A 26,481-nucleotide genomic window follows, 5' to 3' on the forward strand; every position below is an offset into this window, starting at 1 on the left:
TCATCTTCCTGTTTGATTTTGGCGTTACATTCTCGATGAAAGAAGCAGGCAACCATCAATAATAAGTATTGCAGAATCCTGCATGAGAAATATTATTATTGTATTTTTCACAAGCAAACAGGTAGCTGTTGCACCCTGGCCCAAGGTCATAATACTGGTCTGATCTGCAGGCTATGGTTACCAGTCGATGGACATGAGTGTTGCTCCTGCCTGTACTATCTGCTTCTGTTGATAGACTCACAGAGTAGAGCTGATGGTGATCAGAGAGAACACTGGGTTACTCTTGAAACGTGGTAAATCCACACCAATAAGATCATTAAGTGAAAAATAAATACATTTATGAATTACTCATTACTTTTACAAATGACAACCTATATTGCATTGCCTGTGCAGCATATGATTTGTGTGATCTAAATGTTGTGACACTGAAGTTGTGACAGTGCTGACTCATAGCCTGTCCTGGGTTAAAAAAAGCTCAACATGTTCAATGGTTTGCGATTGCTTTCAAGCAGTGCTTCTGCGTCCTTAATTGCAGTGTTCCTAGAGATACTGTGGGGGCGTGTCGCGTTATCATCTTTATGCGTATGCGTGTGAAAAGAATAGGCTACGTTCGATACAATTTAATGCAAAAGATAATGACAAACTAAACTGTGAATAAGAGATCAACGATTGCTTGATGGTCTGAAGCGGTATCGACCAATGGCACCGACAGTCGACCAAACATCGGACAGTCATGGCCGGTGGCTCACCAAACAGCAAACGCACTATGTGACGAAAAATGATTTCTAAGCATGTCTGATTAATTTTGGACTGTCACGGTATTTAGGTGGAGGCTACTGTCCGTGAGCGGAGTTGACATTTCGTGAATGATGCCAGTTCTGTGTGGAATCATATTTCTGTTTTGGTTAGTGGATGAGGTGAGTCTGATATTTATAGTCAGAAATTCAATGCAATGTTAAAGTGAATAATTGTTGTCCTCTTTTTGTTTCCGTTAAAAGGTTTATGCCTGGGTATGACGTCTTCGGAACTGTCTCGTTGGTCTCCGAAATATTATAGCCTTGGGGTTTATTGAAAGTCAACAAAACAATGCGCCCTGCTGCTGCAGAAGTTGTGGGCTATTGAGCACTATTTAGGCCTATGAACGCTAGGCATTTATGTAAGGTCACATAAATCCGTGGTATATTGAATGATATTCTGTACATAATGTATTAAAATCTATATTCTTGAAATGAAACAATATTTAGAAAAACTCACCATTCATTAAAGTCTTACTGGACTCATATTTACATCAGCCTGGATCATATCATATGTACCACAATTTGTTTGGCCTTGTCTTGCCTCTGACCATTTGGCTCCATCCAATAAGATAAAATAAATAGATCACACAATACCATTTTACAAAGCTGACTGCACATACAAACAGACACATGCATTTACACACCTACAATTCACTCATTCGCACGCACACATACACACAGGCATCTCTTCCTCTTCTAATCTTTGTAATTGTGACAGAACTGAAGCAGTGACAAACAGCACTTTGTGGTATTGTTAGTGAGCCCAGCTCCTCTGCTGATGACCAAAAGCAGGCTGCAGTCCTGCTCAGGGGCTGCTTTGTCCCCTTGCCATGAGTGTAAATGGAAGGGACACGCTGCAATTGACTGTGGACACAAACATCCACCTGGCAGATCTAGGCTGGAGTGTTTCTCACAATTACTCCCATCCAATAAGGGCCAAGGCTAGCTGGCTCACCTCACAGCTCACACATGCCTTACATGGTGATGGATGGACATCAAACAAAAATGGATGTCTCATCATCATAGAAGCCATAGCCATAGAAAAGAACACAGGGGAATAGTGTGATTGTCTAGTGAGGGCAGATAATAGTGAGAGTCCACAGACTATTTTTCTCTAGTATCTCATTTTAGAGGCTCGTTATACATTAGGTGCTGGGCCTGGTCTGACAGAGGCGGCATTGAACTGTATGTGTGCATAGTGGGTTCTGGTCTGGTCTGGACTTTGCAGTCACCGGTTCACAATCATCTTGAGTTGGCCTCTGAACATAGAGCATTGCATGAAATAGAAGTTTGGTTCATCAAATATAAACTTTGCTTACAGTAAGTGTTTTTTATATCACTTGTGTTAATGAAAAGCCAACCAAGTCCTGTTTGGTGGTCACATCTGGCACATCACAGAGAAATAAAACTACAAGGTATTCACATGGTTGACAAGTTTCCTACTTAAATGCCGAACACTTCATTTTCCCTCTGATCTCATACCAGCAAATATAAATCAATGACTAGTTTCCTTCTTCTCATTGACAGTGCACAGCTTCCAAGAACTACTGCTGGTATTTTGAAGGAGGCTACCGCATCTATGTCATGTAAGTATACTGTACACACACATGGGTAACAAAATGATCTGGACACAGACAACATTTAATTGTAGCATACATTATATTTATTGTTAAGACATTCATATTTTACAACACATCTTCATTTAACCAGATAAGTTGACTGAGAACACATTCTCATTTACAGCAACGACCTGGGGAATAGTTACAGGGGAGAGGAATGAGCCAATTGTAAGCTGGGGATGATTAGGTGACTGTGATGGTATGAGGGCCAGATTGGAAATTTAGCCAGTACACCAGGGTTATTACACCCCTACTCTTACGATAAGTGTCATGGTATCTTTAGTGACCACAGAGAATCAGGACACCCGTTTAACATCCCATCTGAAAGACAGCACCCTACTTTTTATTTTTTATTTTACCTTTATTTAACCAGGTAGGCTAGTTGAGAACAAGTTCTCATTTACAACTGCAACCTGGCCAAGATAAAGCAAAACAGTTCGACACATACAACAACAGAGTTACACATGGAATAAACAAACATACAATCAATAATACAGTAGAAAAGTCTATATACAGCATGTGCAAATGAGGTAGGATAAGAGAGGTAAGGCAGTAAATAGGCCATGGTGGCAAAGTAATTACAATATAGCAATTAAACACTGGAATGGTAGGATGTGCAGAAGATGAATGTTCAAGTTGAGATAATGGGGTGCAAAGGAGCAAGATAAATACAATATGGGGATGAGGTAGATTGGATGGGCTATTTACAGATGAGCTATGTACAGGTGCAGTGATCTGTGAGCTGCTCTGACAGCTGGTGCTTAAAGCTAGTGAGGGAGGTAAGAGTCTCCAGCTTCAGAGATTTTTGCAGTTCGTTCCAGTCATTGGCAGCAGAGAACTGGAAGGAGAGGCGGCCAAAGGAAGAATTGGCTTTGGGGGTGACCAGTGAGATATACCTCCTGGTGCGCGTGCTACGGGTGGGTGCTGCTATGGTGACCAGTGAGCTGAGATAAGGCGGGGCTTTACCTAGCAGAGACTTGTAGATGACCTGGAGCCAGTGGGTGTGGCGATGAGTATGAAGCGAGGGCCAGCCAACGAGATCATACAGGTCGCAGTGGTGGGTAGTATATGGGGCTTTGGTGACAAAACGGATGGCACTGTGATAGACTGCATCCAATTTGTTGAGTAGAGTGTTGGAGGCTATTTTGTAAATGACATCGCCGAAGTCGAGGATCGGTAGGATGGTCAGTTTTACGAGGGTATGTTTGGCAGCATGAGTGAAGGATACTTTGTTGCGAAATAGGAAGATTTTAATTTTGGATTGGAGATGTTTAATGTGAGTCTGGAAGGAGAGTTTACGGTCTAACCAGACACCTAGGTATTTTTGGTTGTCCACATATTCTAAGTCAGAACCATCCAGAGTAGTGATGCTGGACGGGCGGGCAGGTGCGGGCAGCGATCGGTTCAAGAGCATGCATTTAGTTTTACTTGCTTGTAAGAGCAGTTGGAGGCCACGGAAGGAGAGTTGTATGGCATTGAAGCTCATCTGGAGGTTAGTTAACACAGTGTCCAACGAAGGGCCAGAGGTATACAGAATGGTGTCGTCTGCGTAGAGGTGGATCAAAGAATCACCAGCAGCGAGAGCGACATCATTGATGTATACAGAGAAGAGAGTCGGCCCGAGAATTGAACCCTGTGGCACCCCCATAGAGACTGCCAGAGGTCCGGACAACAGGCACTCCGATTTGACATACTGAACTCTATCGGAGAAGTAGTTGGTGAACCAAGCGAGGCAAACATTTGAGAAACCAAGGCTGTTGAGTCTGCCAATAAGAATGTTGTGATTGACAGAGTCGAAAGCCTTAGGCCAGGTCGATGAATATGGCTGCACAGTAATGTCTCTTATCAATGGCGGTTATGATATAGTTTAGGACCTTGAGCGTGGCTGATGTGCACCCATGACCAGCTCTGAAACCAGATTGCATAGCGGAGAAAGTACGGTGAGATTCAGGGGAATGTCCCCAATCACTGCCTTGAGAATTGGGATATTTGTTTTTAGACCAGAGGAAAGTGTGCCTCCTACTGGCCCTCAAACACCACCTCCAGCAGTATCTGGTCGCCCATCCAGAGACTGACCAGGACCAACGCTGCTTAGCTTCAGAAGCAAGCCAGCAGTGGGATGCAGGGTGGTATACTGCTGATTGAACTGTTTGTGAACTTAAAGAGTGTAGTCTATTGATTCCCTCGGGCTTGTTTAAAGGCCGGGTTGTGTTTGATTAAAGAAAATGGTCCCTGGATGTGGATGAATACAGCGAGATCACCAGATTGGTAAAGTTCTAATGAGTCAATACCGGCCTATGACTGCACTTTAATAGAAGATTGATTTTGGCTGTCATTCAAATAGGATGCCGTCAAAGCGGCGAGGGGAAAGAAAGAATAAGCTGTAACTTTTCCCAATCCAATCATCAAATCCCACACAGCATCCACTGGGTTGAGAAATCACCTCGTAGAAGATCTTTGATTTTGATCTAAATCATTGAACTAATGGGCTAAGCATTAGTCTTCAGACCAAGTCTTTGAAATTATAAAGACATGTTGGCCACTAAGCTGGACACTATGCTTTTAGAAATGCATTACAGTGGTGATACATCAGTAGGAGTTGAAGTTATGGTGGTAGAGAAAGGAGATCTTTACTGCATTGACTGGGAGATTTGGATTGCATTGCCTCTGTAAAAAAGTGCACACACAGATCTATTGAAATAGAGTATAGTGCAGGCAGACTGTGTGGAATTATAGTGCACTACTAAGAGACAGCTGGCTCAGCTCTATGCCCTTTCCTAGGCTCCAAATCCGACACGAGTGTAAATGGAACATTATTCCCTTTTTATGCACTTTTCTCTCTTTGCGTATTCTGACCTTGAATTTAAGCACGTGAATAGCATGCTATTGAGCTGCTATTAGTTCTGGTGGAGATCTAAGAAATTAAGGTGTGGTGGAGGTGTGTTTACAAATACGCTGTAATCTGACCTTGACTTAATTCCCTCATAATTCCACCACTTCTACCCGAGAGTAAACCATGAATAAGGTCGAGAGAATCAGCCGGTTCCAAGTGGAAAATGCATCTCCTTAATTTCTTTTGATAGAAATAACAGTATTCTCCATGCATTGTAATTCACAACTTGATAAGAACTATTGAAAATAGCTAGATAAATTAGTAATTTGTTTGGACAAGGGAATTGTAAATATAAATTACACTTGTTTTAGATCTGTTTTTGAAAAAAAGACGTAAGCAGTGGGCCTGTTTATTTCATTTTTTGGGGGGGGGGGATTTTAGTTTTTTGGATTTTTACGAATTATCTTTGAAAAACAGGGTTCAGAAAAAGGGACATTTATTTTGCTGAGTTTATATATATATATATATATACAGTGGGGCAAAAAAGTATTTAGTCAGCCACCAATTGTGCAAGTTCTCCCACATAAAAAAGATGAGAGAGGCCTGTAATTCTCATCATAGGTACACTTCAACTATGACAGACAAAATGAGAAAAAAAATCCAGAAAATCACATTGTAGGATTTTTAATGAATTTATTTGCAAATTATGGTGGAAAATAAGTATTTGGTCAATAACAAAAGTTTATCTCAATACTTTGTTATATACCCTTTGTTGGCAATGACAGAGGTCAAACCTTTTCTGTAAGTCTTCACAAGGTTTTCACATACTGTTGCTGGTATTTTGTCCCATTCCTCCATGCAGATCTCCTCTAGAGCAGTGATGTTTTGGGGCTGTTGCTGGGCAACATGGACTTTCAACTCCCTCCAAAGATTTTCTGTGGGGTTGAGATCTGGAGACTGGCTAGGCCACTCCAGGACCTTGAAATGCTTCTTACGAAGCCACTCCTTCGTTGCCCGGGCGGTGTGTTTGGGATCATTGTCATGCTGAAAGACCCAGCCACGTTTCATATTCAATGCCCTTGCTGATGGAAGGAGGTTTTCACTCAAAATCTCACGATACATGGCCCCATTCATTCTTTCCTTTACACGGATCAGTCGTCCTGGTCCCTTTGCAGAAAAACAGCCCCAAAGCATGATGTTTCCACCCCCATGCTTCACAGTAGGTATGGTGCTCTTTGGATGCAACTCAGCATTCTTTGTCCTCCAAACAGAACGAGTTGAGTTTTTACCAAAAAGTTCTATTTTGGTTTCATCTGACCAAATGACATTCTCCCAATCTTCTTCTGCATCATCCAAATGCTCTCTAGCAAACTTCAGACGGGCCTGGACATGTACTGGCTTAAGCAGGGGGACACGTTTGGCACTGCAGGATTTGTGTCCCTGGCGGCGTAGTGTGTTACTGATGGTAGGCTTTATTACTTTGGTCCCAGCTCTCTGCAGGCCATTCACTAGGTCCCCCCGTGTGGTTCTGTGATTTTTGCTCACCGTTCTTGTGATCATTTTGACCCCACGGGGTGAGATCTTGCGTGGAGCCCCAGATCGAGGGAGATTATCAGTGGTCTTGTATGTCTTCCATTTCCTAATAATTGCTCCCACAGTTGATTTCTTCAAACCAAGCTGCTTACCTATTGCAGATTCAGTCTTCCCAGCCTGGTGCAGGTCTACAATTTTGTTTCTGGTGTCCTTTGACAGCTCTTTGGTCTTGGCCATAGTGGAGTTTGGAGTGTGACTGGTTGAGGTTGTGGACAGGTGTCTTTTATACTGATAACAAGTTCAAACAGGTGCCATTAATACTTTAAGAGGAGCCTCTTAAAGAAGAAGTTACAGGTCTGTGAGAGCCAGAAATCTTGCTTGTTTTTAGGTGACCAAATACCTATTTTCCACCATAATTTGCAAATAAATTCATAAAAAATCCTACAATGTGATTTTCTGGATTTTTCCCCCCTTATTTTGTCTGTCATAGTTGAAGTGTACCTATGATGAAAATTACAGGCCTCTCTCATCTTTTTAAGTGGGAGAACTTGCACAATTGGTGGCTGACTAAATACTTTTTTGCCCCACTGTATATATACGCTGCTCAAAAAAATAAAGGGAACACTAAAATTACACATCCTAGATCTGAATGAATGAAATATTCTTATTAAATACTTTTTTCTTTACATAGTTGAATGTGCTGACAACAAAATCACACAAAAATTATCAATGGAAATCAAATTTATCAACCCATGGAGGTCTGGATTTGGAGTCACATTCAAAATTAAAGTGGAAAACCACACTACAGGCTGATCCAACTTTGATGTAATGTCCTTTAAAACAAGTCAAAATGAGGCTCCGTAGTGTGTGTGGCTGCCACGTGCCTGTATGACCTCCCTACAACGCCTGGGCATGCTCCTGATGAGGTGGCGGATGGTCTCCTGAGGGATCTCCTCCCAGACCTGGACTAAAGCATCCGCCAACTCCTGGACAGTCTGTGGGGCAACGTGGCGTTGGTGGATGGAGCGAGACATGATGTCCCAGATGTGCTCAATTGGATTTAGGTCTGGGGAAAGGGCGGGCCAGTCCATAGCATCAATGCCTTCCTCTTGCAGGAACTGCTGACACACTCCAGCCACATGAGGTCTAGCATTGTCTTGCATTAGGAGGAACCCAGGGCCAACCGCACCAGCATATGGTCTCACAAGGGGTCTGAGGATCTCATTTTGGTACCTAATGGCAGTCAGGCTACCTCTGGCGAGCACATGGAGGGCTGGAGGGCCCCCCAAAGAAATGCCACCCCACACCATGACTGACCCACCGCCAAACCGGTCATGCTGGAGGATGTTGCAAGTAGCAGAACGTTCTCCACGGTGTCTCCAGACTCTGTCACGTCTGTCACATGTGCTCAGTGTGAACCTGCTTTCATCTGTGAAGAGCACAGGGTGCCAGTGGCGAATTTGCCAATCTTGGTGTTCTCTGGCAAATGCCAAACGTCCTGCACGGTGTTGGGCTGTAAGCACAACCCCCACCTGTGGACGTCGAGCCCTAATTCCACCCTCATGGAGTCTGTTTCTGACCGTTTGAGCAGACACATGCACATTTGTGGCCTGCTGGAGGTCATTTTGCAGGGCTCTGGCAGTGCTCCCCATGCTCCTCCTTGCACAAAGGCGGAGGTAGCGGTCCTGCTGCTGGGTTGTTGCCCTCCTACAGCCTCCTCCACGTCTCCTGATGTACTGGCCTGTCTCCTGGTAGCGCCTCCATGCTCTGGACACTACGCTGACAGACACAGCAAACCTTTTTGCCACAGCTTGCATTGATGTGCCATCCTGGATGAGCTGCAGTACCTGAGCCACTTGTGTGGGTTGTAGACTCCGTCTCATGCTACCACTAGAGTGAAAGCACCGCCAGCATTCAAAAGTGACCAAAACATCAGCCAGGAAGCATAGGAACTGAGAAGTGGTCTGTGGTCACCACCTGCAGAACCACTCCTTTATTGGGGGTGTCTTGCTAATTGCCTATAATTTCCACCTTTTGTCTATTCCATTTGCACAACAGCATGTGAAATTTATTGTCAATCAGTGTTGCTTCCTAAGTGGACAGTTTGATTTCACAGAAGTGTGATTGACTTGGAGTTACATTGTGTTGTTTAAGTGTTCCCTTTATTTTTTGAGCAGTGTATATTTTGTTGTTGTTTTGTTTGGGCATTCCTGTTTTGCATGTTATTTTGGCATTAATACGTGTCACATATTAGTTTGTAAACAATGTAAATATTTATATTTCATTGAGTTAATAAAGCCGCATACAAACATGGTCTCTTGTTTTATTGAGTAAGGCAGCTTCAAAATGCAGGTGTTTCACCATAGCTCAGTGCTTTCTGTGATGGTGGGGCAAGCCAGCAAAAATACAGAGCATTGCGCCGTGATTGGCTCAGTGTTCTGTCGCTCATGGGGACACTACATCACTACCAGTCTAAGGGTTGAGCTAGAAAATTCAAGCCCCTTGGGTGCTGCCATAGAGTTACATTAAGTGCCCATCCAAGAAGGTCATTGGCCACAGATAAAATGACGTCAAATCACATATCTACAGTACTTTGATTGGTCTGATCATGTCAACATCATACTTTCAAAATCTTAGCTAGCAGTCATCATCATGAATCAAGTCTACAATCTACTGGCAAATCATTTTTAATCCTAATCATATGAAGAGAAATAATGAAGAGAAATAATAGATAAAACGTATCGGTGCTCATCGGCCATTGGACATAAATATTACACAACAAGTTGGAAATTACAAATTCAACAATGAGTAGTTTGGAAGGAATCAGTGGCTAACTGCAAGCATTGCAAAGCAACCATTAACCTGCTATTCAGTGGAGTGGCTGTATAGTCCCAAGTCTAAGATTAAGGGCTCTTTTCCTAGTTTAAAATTATAAACATTCAGCATTGGCCATGCTGTCAGTGAAGCATAATTTGTGCCGTGCTCAAAACAACTGTTAACTCGGAACTCCAAAATCGGACTTTAGTGAGTTCAAGACAACTGGGGGCTTGGGAACTCGGGAAAACAAGCTACGACTGGGAAAATACGTTTTGAACTTTCATCCAACTCGGAATTGTAAATTTGGAACTCAGTCCTCTTTTTAGAGCTACAACCTGAAGATCACTGACATCATCATGATTCAACTTTTTTTCTCTCGATTCCCAGTTGTCTTGAAAGCACCATAAACCCAGAGAATGCCAGACTTTGATGACAAAGTTTGATGACAAAATTTGCCCACGAAGGACCGCCGCGCCACCTTTCTGTTCAAGTGAGCACAGCACAACAAGGTGAGTCCAAAAATGTATTGTATGCTGATGCATAAATGATGTAATATGCCAGGGAGATATGTATAATGTAGCTAAGAAATTAATACTAAGTGTATGTTGTGTAGTAAGCTGTAATTAGCCAATGTGCCTCGCCCTAATAATTTGGTATATTTTCACCTCTTAATTTCACCTACTGTTCTGACTTGGTGGTGCACATGTGTAACAGTATAACTTTAAACCGTCCCCTCGCCCCGACACGGGCGCGAACCAGGGACCCTCTGCACACATCAACAACTGACACCCACGAAGCGTCGTTACCCATCGCTCCACAAAAGCCGCGGCCCTTGCAAAGCAAGGGGCAACACTACTTAAGTCTCAGAGCAAGTGACGTAACTGATTGAAATGCTACTAGCGCGCACCCGCTAACTAGCTAGCCATTTCACATCCGTTACACTCACCCCCCTTTCAACCTCCTCCTTTTCCGCAGCAACCAGTGATCCGGGTCAACAGCATCAATGTAACAGTATAACTTTAAACCGTCCCCTCGCCCCGACCCGGGCGCGAACCAGGGACCCTCTGCACACATCAACAACGGTTGCCCACGAAGCACGGTCGTTACCCATCGCTCCACAAAAGCCGCGGCCCTTGCAAAGCAAGGGGCAACACTACTCAAGTCTCAGAGCAAGTGACGTAACTGATTGAAATGCTACTAGCGCGCACCCGCTAACTAGCTAGCCATTTCACATCCGTTACACATGTAGCCTATAACCTGTTTTTGAGAAATGTAATCATCGAATATTGTAAGAGCTTTCATTGTCTTCTAACAGTATATGCCCCCTTTATTTATCCTACGGTTCTGACTTGGTGTACAGGGAGAACACTGTAAGAACGGCCCATGTTCTGAATTATGTTACTGTACATTTCAAAAGTGCTGAACGAATAGTTAAATAGACTACGTCCGTCCTAGCTCGCTCATTAATGTCTTAATTCTAAATTACGCATGGCCTCTTATCTGCTTGTCATCCCCTTATGCCATAGTTTGTACATCTCATTTTTCAGTAGAAACCACATTTGTTTAAGCAAGTCAGCCATATCAGCTATGGTTTTTTTTAAAGGCAGTAAATGAGGCTGAATGAACTGTTTCGCTGCCAGACAAGGCTCCGCTAATAGCCAGGTGTAGCAGTGGTAAGGTGTTGGGACTGCTGTTGGGACTCTGCTGTTGGGACAGCTTTATGTAGGCCCTAACAGTTTGTGGGTACCATTTGTCACCGTTATAGTGCAATTAAGGTATAGTTTAGTGTTGTGTTGTGTAGTGGCTTTGCTGGCATGTATCACACATTTTATTTTTTTTGGCCGCAATCGTAGCATGCGCTCCAGCAGGTATATCTCACTGGTCAACCCCAAAGCCAATTCTTCCTTTGGCCGCCTCTCCTTCCAGTTCTCTGCTGCCAATGACTGGAACGAACTGCAAAAATCACTAAAGCTGGAGACTCTTACCTCCCTCACTAACTTTAAGCACCAGCTGTCAGAGCAGCTCACAGATCTCTGCACCTGTACATAGCTCATCTTTAAATTAGCCCATCCAATCTACCTCATCCCCATACTGTATTTATTTATCTTGCTCCTTTGCACCCCAGTATCTCTACTTGCACATATATCTACTGCACATTCTACCATTCCAGTGTTTAATTGCTATATTGTAATTACTTCGCCACCATGGCCTCTTTATACCTAATTTGCACATGCTGTATATATATTTTTGTACTATTATTGATTATATGTTTGTTTATTCCATGTGTAACTCTGTGTTGTTGTATGTGTCGAACTGCTTTGCTTTATCTTGGCCAGGTCGCAGTTGCAAATTAGAACTTGTTCTCAACTAGCCTACCTGGTTAAAGAATTTTGAAAAAACTATTTAAAAAAAAAAACATGCTAAAATCGCCACTGCATGTAGGCTAATTCAATCGTTATGGAGCAGAGTGCAGACCAAGCTGTACAGTGTGAACCCAACGCATGGCGCAATACTTAGCTGTGTCATCACACAGTTCCATGGTTAGCATAGACAATAGAGTAGAGTATAGCCTACTATTGTACACTAGTCTCCTTATTATAATCCTACATACACTAATCTTCCAACATTACCATGGGTTAAAGAACTGAATGTGGCAATTTTCAGAATGACTCAAACCAATGTATTTTTTATTCATCAATATATTTCATCGCTAAAGTCTCTCCACACCAGCATTTTTTTATGATTCATACATACTTTCCTAACCCTAAAATTTGCATAAATAATCTAGAAGATCTGAATATTTTTAAATCTACCAGTTGATGTCAAAAGGGAGACGAATATGTATATATTTAGATGGCTTTCTTTCATTGATCCCTATTTTCTGAACCTATTCTCTCAATGTATTCTAGTCTGTCAACAAAATTAACGTACACCGTATTTAAAGGGATGGCTTAACATGAATGTACTGAAAACCCTATTGAATGAAAACAGCATGAGAAAATCTGTTGGCCAGCAAGTGGGAGAGTTTTCAGCAGTTGAATTACATTTATTCAGCGCGCAAGGGAACCACGCCTGCAAAGCCTGTTACACACCTTAATAAGGTATGTCTGAATACCGATTACTGAGAAGTGTGTAAGAAAGGCATACTTTCCTAAATCGAAATCGGGCCCCTAGCGATGTGCTGCTAATGATTTGTGTAATGGATGGCCTTCAAAGGATACTTCGGAATTTTGACAATGATGTCCTTTATCTACTTCCCCAGAGTCAGTAGAACTAGTGGATACAATTTTTATGTCTCTGTGTCCAGTGCCGTGGAATATTTCTGATTCAAAGGAGCGAGACTTTGTCATTTCTTGTCATCTTTATTTAATATCGATTCATTATTGCAATGAAGCGGGTGGATTCCACACTCTGAAATGTGATGCCGAGAACTCAACGAGCAGAACCGAGCCACAGTATTTTATAGTTAAGACACATACTCCTGAATACGTGACAAACAACAGATGTCTGGAATAGTTTGTATGAATCATAAAGGTTAAGATTTGTATGTGAGAAAGAGTATCCCCCAGCCAGCATTTACTGTGAAGACTGTTCGAATTGTATAGAAACGAGGGTTTGGCCTCTAAGACATCAGCCGCCCACACCAGAGACATCTCCTCCCTGGTACCTCACAGTATACAAACATCAACTCATTCTATGGAATGCAGGCTGTAGGTTTTATCACCAAGGCTTCATAAATCAATTGCTAGCGCCAAGGCCCAGTCGCCAAGGCCCAAGCCCAACCCCAGTCCCACAGACACAGATGAGAGTACTCACAAACCTTATTTGATGCATAAAGAGTATTATAACATAATCTTGTAATTTTTCTACCATACCAGTATGAAGGAAGTTAAGAGTATCTGCTAGAATGCTAGCAGATACCTATAAACTTTGTCATTGCACTAGTGCAGTGGTGATTTTAGCATGTAAATCTTAGTGTGGACAAAAACAAAAATGTGGGATGCATGCCAGCAAAGCCACTACACAAGACTAAACAATACATTAATTGCACTATAACGGTGACCACAAACTGTTAGGGCCTACATAAAGCTGTCCCAACAGCAGCACTTTTGAAATGTACAGTGACAGAATTCAGAACGTGGGCCGTTCTTACAGTATGCTCCTTGTACAACAAGTTAGAACCGTAGGATAAATAAAGGGGGCATATAAGCAGACAATGAAAGCTCTTACAATATTCAATGATTCAATTTCTCTAAAACAGGTTATAGGCTACATGTGCACCACCAAGTCAGAACAGTAGACGAAATTAAGAGGGGAAAATAGACCAAATTATTAGGGTGAGGCACATGGAACGCCGATTATGTCTTTACGTATCAAAAAAGATACACATAATATAACACTATTAGATGCGTTAAAAAAGCTTTAAATTTGACACGTCAAATAACACAATTATATGATAGAATGTTGTGTGTGCTGAATTTGCACGTGTGGCCACGAACGATATGTTTACAATACTGAATTGGTGAAAATAGACCAAATTATTAGGGTGAGGCACATGGGCTACTAACGACATACACTTAGTATTACTTTCTTAGCTACAGTATACAGTTGAAGTCAGAAGTTTACATACACCTTAGCCAAATACATTTAAACTTAGTTTTTCACAATTCCTGACATTTAATCCAAGTAAAAATGCCCTGTTTTAGGTCAGTTAGGATCACCACTTTATTTTAAGAATGTGAAATGTCAGAATAATAGTAGAGAGAATGATTTATTACAGCTTTTATTCCTTTCATCACATTCCCAGTGGGTCAGAAGTTTACATACACTCAATTAGTATTTGGTAGCATTGCCTTTAATGTCACGACTTCCACCGAAGTCGGTTCCTCTCCTTGTTCGGGTGGCGTTTGGCGTCACGGGTCTTCTAGCCATCGCCGATCCACTTTTCATTTTCCATTTGTCTTGTTTTCCTACACACCTGGTTCTCATTTCCCGCATTAAGTGTTGTGTATTTAACCCCCTGTTCCCCCGTGTCTTTGTGTGGAATTGTTTGTTTGTTAGTGCTTGTGCACATGGTTACTGGTGCGCGTTGGGTTTTGTACCCATGTTGGTATATTCTTTATGCCGTTGGTTTTGTAATTAAACTGCTCCGGCTATTATCTAGTTCTGCTCTCTTGCGTCTGACTTCACTGCCACCAGTTACGCACCCCTTACATTTAAATTGTGTAACTTGGGTCAAACGTTTCGGGTAGCCTTCCTCAAGCTTCCCACAATAAGTTGGGTAAGTTCCTTCTGACAGAGCTGGTGTAACTGAGTCAAGTATGTTGGCCTCCTTGCTCGCACACGCTTTTTCAGTTCTGCCCACACATTTTCTATAGGATTGAGGTCAGGGCTTTGTGGTGGCCACTCCAATACCTTGACTTTGTTGTCCTTAAGCCATTTTGCCACAACTTTGGAAGTATGCTTGGGATCATTGTCCATTTGGAAGACCCATTTGCAATCAAGCTTTAACTTCCTGACTGATGTCTTGAGCTGTTGCTTCAATTTATCCACATAATTTCCTACCTCCTGATGCCATCTATTTTGTGAAGTGCACCAGTCCCTCCTGCAGCAAAGCACCCCCACAACATGATGCTTCCACCCCCGTGCTTCACTGTTGGGCTGGTGTTCTTCGGCTTGCAAGCCCCCCTTTTTCCTCCTAACATAACGATGGTCATTATGGCCAAACAGTTCTATTTTTGTTTCATCAGACCAAGGGACATTTCTCCAAAAAGTACAATCTTTGTCCCCATGTGCAGTTGCAAACCGTAGTCTGGCTTTTCTTGTGGAGGTTTTGGAGCAGTGGCTTCTTCCTTGCTGAGTGGCCTTTCAGGTTATGTCGATATAGGACTCGTTTTACTGTGGATATAGATACTTTTGTACCTCTTCCTCCAACATCTTCACAAGGTCCTTTGCTGTTGTTCTGGGATTGATTTGCACTTTTCGCACCAAAGTACGTTCATCTCTAGGAGACAGAACGCGTCTCCTTCCTGAGCAGTATGACGGCTGCGTGGTCCCATGGTGTTTATACTTGCGTATCTATTGTTTTTACAGATGAACGTGGTACCTTCAGGCGTTTGGAAATTGCTCCCAAGGATGAACCAGACTTGTGGAGATCAACACATTTTTTTCTGAGGTCTTGGCTGATTTCTTTTGATTTTCCCATTATGTCAAGCAAAGTTAGGCCTTGAAATACATCCACAGGTTCACCTCCAATTGACTCAAATGATGTCAATTAGCTTCTGAAGCCATGATATAATTTTCTGGAATTTCCTAAGCTGTTTAAAGGCACAGTCAACTTAAGTGTATGTAAACTTCTGACACACTGGAATTGAGATACAGTGAATTATAAATTAACCTGAATCTGGGGAAGTAAATAAAAGGTCTCATTGCCAAAATCCTGAAGTATCACTTTAATGCTGAAAGCTGGTAATTTAGCTCTCACCCTTCTAGTACGGCTGATGTTGAAATACAGTACAAAATACTGACAGTAGGAGAGGGAGCATTTTAAATGTTGAGGAGGATTTGTCATGGAAGTGGTTTGCCGTCTATTTAGCCAGAGAATTTGACGTTCAGTGCAGCTCAGTGGATGATGAACATTTCTCTGAAATCTGTAATGATTCCATAAATAATCTCTCCTCCATGTTTAAAACTGAAGCTGCTATACGCCCTTGAAAAACATCAGACACTGCTGCTCTCTGTGCAGGGCAGATCTGAAGACTGGAACTGCCCAATCACATCTCTGCCTGACACAATCAGCCCCACCCCATCAACAGAGAAAAAAAACATCACACTGTATCAAACATATTATCATACAATAATAATTTTTACTAAGTATGATTAATTGTTAACTTTCCCCCAAAATATACGAAAATAAATAAATAAATGGCTACCTAAAAGTTCCAATATTTGACGTAGAAAACTTTGTGTGTGTGTGTGTGTGTGTTTGTGTGTGGCACACACACAGTAGTCAAGTCACAGAGAACAATTCATCATCAGATTTCCTCTACACGGATGCTGACAATTGATCTGTAGGGGGTTCAGATAGCTATCCAATTTCAGCTCAGGGACTCAAGACAAACTGAAATAAATGGACATGGAACTAAACTCAGTGTACCCTCAATAGTTTACTCAATATTCATCTTAGACCGCAGAGCAGTTTTCATCTGCTTGACGTGTCTATTTTACTGGGCCACTTGGTATTTTTCTCAGACTTTTCCCTCAGTATTGTAAATTGTACTGTGCCTATGAGAACTGCCATTTGTTAATGTGTTTTGATAGGGATGTTGGAAGACTATACTGTTTGCACAAAAGCCTTCTCTTAGTCAGTATTCTAGATGCTGGTGATTGGAATTACCTTTTCCTCTGTGTATGTGTGTGTGTGTGTGTATTGTAGATGCCGGTCGTATGAGGACTGTTGTGGGACGCGGTACTGTGTCCGAGCCCTCTCCATCCAGAGACTATGGTACTTCTGGTGAGTTCCACCAATTTATTTATTTATTTTTATTTCACCTTTATTTAACCAGGTAGGCAAATTGAGAACACGTTCTCATTTACAATTGCGACCTGGCCAAGATAAAGCAAAGCAGTTCGACACATACAACAACACATAGTTACACATGGAGTAAAACAAACATACAGTCAATAATACAGTGAAAATAAGTCTATATACAATATGAGCAAGTGAGGTGAGATAAGGGAGGTGAAGGCAAACAAAATATATATATAAATAAATAAATAAATATATAAAAAGGCCATGGTGGCGAAGTAAATACAATATAGCAAGTAAAAAAATAACACTGGAATGGTTGGTTTGCAGTGGAAGAAGGTGCAAAGTAGAGATAGAAATAATGGGGTGCAAAGGAGCAAAATAAATAAATACAGTAGGTAAAGAGGTAGTTGTTTGGGCTAAATTATAGATGGGCTATGTACAGGTGCAGTAATCTATGAGCTGCTCTGACAGCTGGTGCTTAAAGCTAGTGAGGGAGATAAGTGTTTCCAGTTTCAGAGATTTTTGTAGTTCGTTCCAGTCATTGGCAGCAGAGAACTGGAAGGAGAGGCGGCCAAAGGAAGAATTGGTTTTGGGGGTGACCAGAGAGATATACCTGCTGGAGCGCGTGCTACGGGTGGGCGTTGCTATGGTGACCAGCGAGCTGAGATAAGGGGGGACTTTACCTAGCAGGGTCTTGTAGATGACCTGGAGCCAGTGGGTTTGGCGACGAGTGTGAAGCGAGGGCCAGCCAACGAGAGCGTACAGGTCGCAGTGGTGGGTAGTATATGGGGCTTTGGTGACAAAACGGATGGCACTGTGATAGACTGCATCCAATTTATTGAGTAGGGTTTTGGAGGCTATTTTGTAAATGACATCACCGAAGTCGAGGATTGGTAGGATGGTCAGTTTTACAAGGGTATGTTTGGCAGCATGAGTGAAGGATGCTTTGTTGCGGAATAGGAAGCCGATTCTAGATTTAACTTTGGATTGGAGATGCTTGATGTGAGTCTGGAAGGAGAGTTTACAGTCTAACCAGACACCTAGGTATTTGTAGTTGTCCACATATTCTAAGTCAGAGCCGTCCAGAGTAGTGATGCTGGACAGGCGGGCAGGTGCTGCCAGTCTTACTTCTCTCCTCCCTCCTCTCTCTCTTTTTCTGTCTCGCTCTGTATTTTTCGCTCTCTCTCGCTCCCCTCTCATCAACTTGCTCCCTACATGTACTTGTATGCATTTATGCACAAGACATTGGTTTGTTCATAGAGTTTGTGGTCCTTTGGGAACTCCTTTGTTTCTACTTAGACCATGACCCTCATGCGAGGGCTTCTTGTTGTAGCTTAAAATAGCTACACTGGCTCACAGTGAAATGCTTAAATGCTACGACATGATCCTAATATGCAATTCAGTCAGAAACTGCTCTCTCTCTCTCTGTGTGTGTATGTGTGTGTGTGTGTGTGTGTGTGTACCACAGGAGGCTGTTGAGGGGAGGACTTCTCATAATGGCTGGAATGAAGTAAATGGAATGGTTTCAAACACATGGAAACCATGTGTTTGATGTGTTCAATAACATTCCATTTACTCCGTTCCAGCCATTACTATGAGCCCATCCTCCCCAATTACGGTGCCACTAGCCTCCTGTGGTGTATGTGAGTTACTTTACTGACTTTATTTTCCCCATGGGGAAATTTTGTTGCAGTGTCATGTACATGTACAAGTGGCGTTTAAAGACAAAACAAATTGACAATACAACTTTCATAACAGTTACATACCAATAAAAAGAGAGTAGCCTGCTGGCCTACAAACAAGCAAGATTTCTGGCTCTCACAGACCTGTAACTTCTTCTTTAAGGGGCTCCTCTGTCCTCCACTCGTTACCTGTATTAATGGCACCTGTTTGAACTTGTTATCAGTATAAAAGACACCTGTCCACAACCAGTCACACTCCAAACTCCACTATGGCCAAGACCAAAGAGCTGTCAAAGGACACCAGAAACAAAATTGTAGACCTGCACCAGGCTGGGAAGACTGAATCTGCAATAGGTAAGCAGCTTGGTTTGAAGAAATCAACTGTGGGAGCAATTATTAGGAAATGGAAGACATACAAGACCACTGATAATCTCCCTCGATCTGGGGCTCCACGCAAGATCTCACCCCGTGGGGTCAAAATGATCACAAGAACGGTGAGCAAAACTCCCAGAACCACACGGGGGGACCTAGTGAATGACCTGCAGAGAGCTGGGACCAAAGTAACAAAGCCTACCATCAGTAACACACTACGCCGCCAGGGACTCAAATCCTGCAGTGCCAGACGTGTCCCCCTGCTTAAGCCAGTACATGTCCAGGCCCGTCTGAAGTTTGCTAGAGAGCATTTGGATGATCCAGAAGAAGATTGGGAGAATGTCATATGGTCAGATGAAACCAAAATAGAACTTTTTGGTAAAAACTCAACTCGTCGACTGATCCGTGTAAAGGAAAGAATGAATGGGACCATGTATCGTGAGATTTTGAGTGAAAACCTCCTTCCATCAGCAAGGGCATTGAAGATGAAACATGGCTGGGTCTTTCAGCATGACAATGATCCTAAACACACTGCCCGGGCAACAAAGGAATAGCTTCGTAAGAAGCATTTCTAGCCAGTCTCCAGTCTCCAGATCTCAACCCCATAGAAAATCTTTGGAGGGAGTTGAAAGTCTGTGTTGCCCAGCAACAGCCCCAAAACATCACTGCTCTAGAGGAGATCTGCTCGGAAGAATGGGCCAAAATACCAGAAACAGTGTGTGAAAACCTTGTGAAGACTTACAGAAAACGTTTGACCTCTGTCATTGCCAACAAAGGGTTTATAACAAAGTATTGAGATAAACTTTTGTTATTGACCAAATACTTATTTTCCACCATAATTTGCAAATAAATTCATTAAAAATCCTACAATGTGATTTGCTGGATTTTTTTCTCATTTTGTCTGTCATAGTTGAAGTGTACCTATGATGAAAATTACAGGCCTCTCTCATCTTTTTAAGTGGGAGAACTTGCACAATTGGTGGCTGACTAAATACTTTTTTGCCCCACTGTAGGTGACTGTAAATTGCTTTGTATTGTATGACCAAGAAACCACTTTACAAAACAACATGCATTTTTATTACAATGTAGGCTGTCTATTTGCATATTCAAGCCTGTCTCAAAATTCAACAATGCCCCTTTAATAAGACATACGTTTTTTACCTGACTGACTTTTCAAAGACACCTTGAAATGTAGTCTACACGTTTTGTGCTCTTGTATGAAGAAGTATCTCCCTTTTGCTGACCTATACTTATCTATAACTTGGCTAATAACTCGCTAACTAGCAAAAAATATCAACATGTGCACACGTGCTGCTGTACTCTCTGATCTGAACTGGGTGATTGAAAGACCGCTCGTGGGCTACCCCGGCCAATAGAATTCTACTCCATTACTCTCTGGCTCTCCCTACAACAAAATCACAGACTCAAATCTTGCAAAGTCAGATTTGTTTTGGTTTGTTTCATTGAAAAGCAGCTGATATAATGTTGATCAGAGAAAAAGAAAAAACATTGATCTATATAGTGCAAACTAATGGGACGAACGCAGTGAAATTGCAGTCCTTCAGTCCTTCAGTCCTTCAGGAGGGAACATTGGTCTTGACTTTAGTTTGTTCTTCAGTTCAGGGGGGGGGGGGGGGGGGGTGTATAGCCAATATACCACGGCTAAGGGTTGTTCTTATGCAACAGCCCTTAGCCATGGTATATTGGCCATATACCATAAACCCCCGAGGTGCCTTATTGCTTATTATTGCTATTATGAACTGGTTACCAACATAATTAGAGCAGTAAAAAATGTTTTTGTTGTTGTCATACCTGTGGTATAACTTCTGTTATAAACTTGGTGATTCGTGCCTTGAATGCTGATCGGCTGACAGCCTTATACCAGGGGTATGACAAAATATTTATTTTAACTGCTCTAATTACGTTGGTAACCAGTTGATAATAACAATTGTGGTATATGGCCAATAGGGCTGTAGCCAGGCACTCCTTATGCACAACACAACACGAACAGCCCTTAGCCGTGGTATATTGGCCATATAGCACACCCTCTCATGCCTTATTGCTTAAATATACCACGGCTGTCAGCCAATCAGCATTCAGGGCTCGAACCGCCCAGTTTATAATTTAGAATGAATCCTTCACCTAGCCCCCATCTTAAATCAGATTCAATAAGACAATGGCCGCATTTATAGCTGGTGCTAACATGTGTCCTTTGTCCTGATCTTGTCCACAATCAGATTTTTTGGACAGGTGTAGACAAAAAAAGAATAACAAAAAGATGCATTGTGATCTGATTGTGATCAGATCTTCCTGACCACCTCCGGAGGTAGTTAGGCACGTATTTGGTCTGGATATCTCACAAGTGTAGACAGATCTGGACAGTGAGACTATTCCTATACTAGTGTAGTAGAAACGTCCGACTGTCAAGGATGAACTCTTTCAGTCCAGTAAATTGAGCCCATGAATTCTATCAACGACTACCACTGATATCACAGAAGACTCAAGTCTAATTTCCTCAGTCAGAACATCTTGAAGCTCCTTATTCCTTTCATTCCGTCTTTCTTTTATCTCTTAGTCTGACTATGTAAGGCCATGAATTGATGGTTAAGTGGCGTGTATTATGTACGTTTTTGCTGTCTGTGTTTGCAGGCTGCTGCTGATGGGTGTGGTGTTCTGCTGTGGGGCGGGGTTCTTCATCCGCAGATGCATGTACCCCTCCCCCTTTCTGAAGACACCTTTAATGTGTCATTCACCAGATACCCAATGACAGCTCCAGGTGAGTCCCATATGCAATTCCTCCTCCTCTATTCCCTCTCCCAGTCGTTCTCCTCTCACTCACTTCTCTTTTCTTATTCAATACCCCACTACCACATCCTCTCTCCAGATCTTCTCTATTTTATCCCCACCCCCCCATCAAGTTATTTCCTTTTCTCCTTTCATCTCCCACTATTCCAGACTCAGTGCAGTCATTTATACATAGCAGAGTACAAATTAACTTCTCAGTTTACTATAATAATCTGGTCAGAAAGGACCAGTCTCTGATCTCATACAGTACAGTGATTGACTCTCTTTCTGATTCTGGATCCAAAATGGCACACTAGTCCTTATATAGTCCACTATAAATAGGGTTTGGGCCAAAAGTAGTGCACTACGAAGGGATTATGGTGCAATTTGGGACTAACACTGGGTCGGCTTCTTGGATCCATTCTGGCTGATGTCACTCTCTGAACACATTCTTGTTATTTTGACACACACACACTAGCCCCTCCACTCATTGACCTGGAAATATGGGTATTCATATTTCATGTTTTGGCTCTGGAGGGAAGAAGAGTAATACACTGCTCAAAAAAATAAAGGGAACACTTAAACAACACAATGTAAATTGCACAAAGGCGGCGGTAGCGGTCCTGCTGCTGGGTTGTTGCCCTCCTATGGCCTCCTCCACGTCTCCTGATGTACTGGCCTGTCTTTTGGTTGCTCCTCCATGCTCTGGACACTACGCTGACAGACACAGCAAACCTTCTTGCCACAGCCCGCATTGATGTGCCATCCTGGATGAGCTGCACTACCTGAGCCAATTGTGTGGGTTGTAGACTCCGTCTCATGCTACCACTAGACTGAGAGCACCGCCAGCATTCAAAAGTGACCAAAACATCAGCCAGGAAGCATAGGAACTGAGAAGTGGTCTGTGGTCACCACCTGCAGAACCACTCCTTTATTGGGGGTGTCTTGCTAATTGCCTATAATTTCCACCTTTTGTCTATTCCATTTGCACAACAGCATGTGAAATGTATTGTCAATCCGTGTTGCTTCCTAAGTGGACAGTTTGATTTCACAGAAGTGTGATTGACTTGGAGTTACATTGTGTTGTTTAAGTGTTCCCTTTATTTTTTTGAGCAGTGTATATAATAGTGCTATTATTCCATATGTTTTCTGCGTTGAGGTTTAAAACGTGATATATTCTAGTTCAGTGCTGCACCAAAATCTGTCCCCGAGTGGACCAATTGAAACTGAGCTGAGAAATGCTGCTTATTCATTCATTCATTCATGCCTTTAACACGTGCTCAAATTCTGACCTCTCTCACACTAAATGTCACTCAGTTCAGCTCTCACTGTAGCAGTCAGGCAGTGTAGCAGACAAATCTGGACGACAGTGGTATTTTCGTGAAATCATATTGCTGGCCACATTATTTACGTCAACCGTACGAAACAAAATACAGTGCGTAGATGGTGAACTACGTGAGTTTTCATTCCTTTATCTACTCTCTTTGTCCTCCAGGACTGCAGAAGCCCAGCATGCAGAACTATGGGGACCCAGGAGGGATGATCCTCACCCCTACAGCCCCCATCCCTACCCCTCCCACTTGGCAGCACCCTACCCCTCCTGCTTACTGCAACCTCCCTCCACCCTATGAACAGGTGCTGCAGGCCTCAGAGAAGAGGTAATCTGGAGGAAAGACATTGGAATTAATGAAATTATTTCAAACCCTTCAGAGTTCCCAACACCGCCACAACTGGCAGCAGAGCGAGAGAGAGTTCTCTGCACATCAATAGGGAAGGGTCACTATCCTACGTTTTGACTCATGAGTAAAAAGCAAGTCTGATATTGTAGACTACTAGAAATGGAATAGCATCTCTACATTAAAAACATCTCATTAAGGGACGCTTTCCCGGACACAGATTAACGCTGGTCCTGGACCATAAAGCATGCATTTAAATAGCTTTTTAGTCTAGGACTAGGCTTAATCTGTGTCTGAGAAACCAGCCCTGAAAGCAGCTTCAGTCTGTACCACAATGAATCGGTGTCAAAGTGTTTGTTTTGACATCACCTCTCGAAGAGACACAACAGGATAAAAACAGACATAGATCCAGAAAGAGAGGTGCTCAGTCAACAACACTGTGTCAGCTGGAAGAGCAGCATCTATCTGAGCACAACTCACTCAGATCACCCACTCAGGATACTGTATTATCGCCCACTGTCTGGTATGTGTTTAATATCACTGCGGTTGGAGCATTTAGTATCTCTAGTTGAGGCACAAGTTTACTGTAGATCAGAAGGCTGTAATGTAGTGGACATACTATAGTCATGGCAAATCAGTTTAGCTTAGTCTCTTAAAATTAATTTTGGTGAATGACTTTCCTCTATATTTTATTAAGGTAGTGTAGCCTATAATATATGCAATTTGCTAATGAATTCAGGTATAGAGTGTAGTCATTGTTTCAACAACAACAACAAAAAAATCACAGTATCCTGAATTAACAGAGGGTCAGCTTGCCTAATAAAGTGATTAGTCTGGAAATAAATTGTGTTCCTTCCAAATATTACAAGTTAAGGTGGCTACAATGCTCTTTGCCCAGAATCCCACAACCTTCCAGTGCTCCCTTTTCCCATTCAACAGGAATTCTGATACATCATGGAAGACTTTACACCACTAGGTGTCAGTCAGTATGATGTTCAACATGCAGCCAGCTGTGTTGCAGTATGTGCTCTGGAGGCAAGCTGCTGGGCTGTACTGGTGTACAACACAAACCATTGATTTTCTATATCACATTAGTTCTCATTCATTTCCAATGGATTTGATCTGTTTTCATCTTCACCCATTTCCTTGAATTATAATTGTGCCACATTAAATCCTGCAAATGGGTGTTTTGTACATATCCTTCACACAACAGGTACAGTGCATTCGGAAGGTATTCAGACCCCTTGACTTTTTCCCCATTTTGTTACGTTACAGCCTTATTCTAAAATGGCTGAAATAATTGTTTTCCCCTCATCAATCTACACACAATACCCCATAATGAAAACATGTTGTTCAAATGTTAGCAAATGTATATTTTTTAAACAGAGATACCTTATTTACATAGGTATTCAGACCCTTTGCTATGAGACTTGAAATTGAGCTTAGGTGCATCCTGTTTCTATTGAGCATTGAGATGTTTCTACAACTTGGAGTCAACCTGTGGTAAATTCAATTCAAGCCATGAGGTCAAAGGAATTGTCCGTAGAGCTCTGAAACAAGATTGTGTCGAGGTTCAGATCAAGGGAAGGGTATCAAAACATTTCTGCAGCACTGAAGGTCCCCAAGAACACAGTGGCCTCCATCATTCTTAAATGGCAGAAGTTTGTAACTTCCAAGACTCTTCCTAGAGCTGGCTGCCCGGCCAAACGGAGCAATCGGGGGAGAAGGGCCTTGGTCAGGGAGGTGACCAAGAACCTGATCGTCACTCTGACCAAGCTCCAGAGGTCCTCTGTGTGGATTTGATAACCTTCTAGAAGGATAACCATCTCTGCAGTATTCCATCAATCAGGCCATTATGGTAGAGCCCGGACGTAGAGCCCGAACCCAATTTAACATCTTTGGAGAGACCTGAAAATAGCTGTGCAGCGAGGCTCTCCATTCAACCTGACAGAGCTTGAGAGGATCTGCAGAGAAGAATGGGAGAAACTCCCCAAATACAGTTGTGCAAAGCTTGTAGCATCATACCCAAGAAGACTCGAGGCTGTAATCGCTGCCAAAGGTGCATAAACAAAGTACTGAGTAAAGGGTCTGACTAAATGTAAATGTGATTTGCAAAACAATTCTAAAAACCTGGTATTGCTTTGTCATTATGGGGTAAAGGTATTGTGTGTAGATTGAGGGGGGGGGGGCGACAATTTAATCAATTTTAGAATAAGGCTGTAACGTAATATGTGGAAAAAGTCAAGGGGTTTGAATACCTTCCAAATGCACTGTAAATACAGAACAACATTAAATAACTGTAAGCCACACTCATTACAGAGAAGAGTTCTCTGAATGCAGAACTAGTGAGCCGTACAGACATTACAACTGCAGGCAGGCTGACTTTCTAGAGATATAGATATCCTAGTAAACAGCTCTACATTTGCAGCAGTCAGTGACTCAGAGGATTACTCCCAAACCCCTGCAGCTATTTGCATAATGCCACCAATAGCTTAATGATGCGATTACATGCTATTTACCCATCACCCTGAATGTAATCTTCTGATTCCAAATATTTGTTCACAGTAGGAACCATCTGTATCAAAGGAATAAGACACTGTTGCATCTACAACACAATCAAGCTCAGTAGTCCATACAGCTTGTGTGCGTGCTAGTTTATGCATTCGTGTGTCTGTGTGTACCTACACTACATGCTTTCACTCATCCACTTTCAAAATTTGCTCTAGGACTGTTTTCCAACTCCAGTCCTCGAGTCCCCCTCAACTGCACACATTTTTGTTGTAGGATACTGACCGAGTCAACCTTGAATCAAGATCCACTGGTTAAATCTAGTGCTG

The 26,481-nt window shown here is 42.4% G+C and overlaps 1 pseudogene; it reads left to right on the forward strand.

The window, feature by feature from the left end:
* The first annotated feature begins 15 nt into the window (after positions 1-15).
* On the forward strand, positions 16-24,488 carry LOC129824088 (vesicular, overexpressed in cancer, prosurvival protein 1-like; annotated as a pseudogene).
* The last annotated feature ends 1,993 nt before the right edge of the window (positions 24,489-26,481 follow it).

Source organism: Salvelinus fontinalis, chromosome 26 (assembly GCF_029448725.1).
Source record: "Salvelinus fontinalis isolate EN_2023a chromosome 26, ASM2944872v1, whole genome shotgun sequence".
Lineage (NCBI taxonomy): Eukaryota > Metazoa > Chordata > Actinopteri > Salmoniformes > Salmonidae > Salvelinus > Salvelinus fontinalis.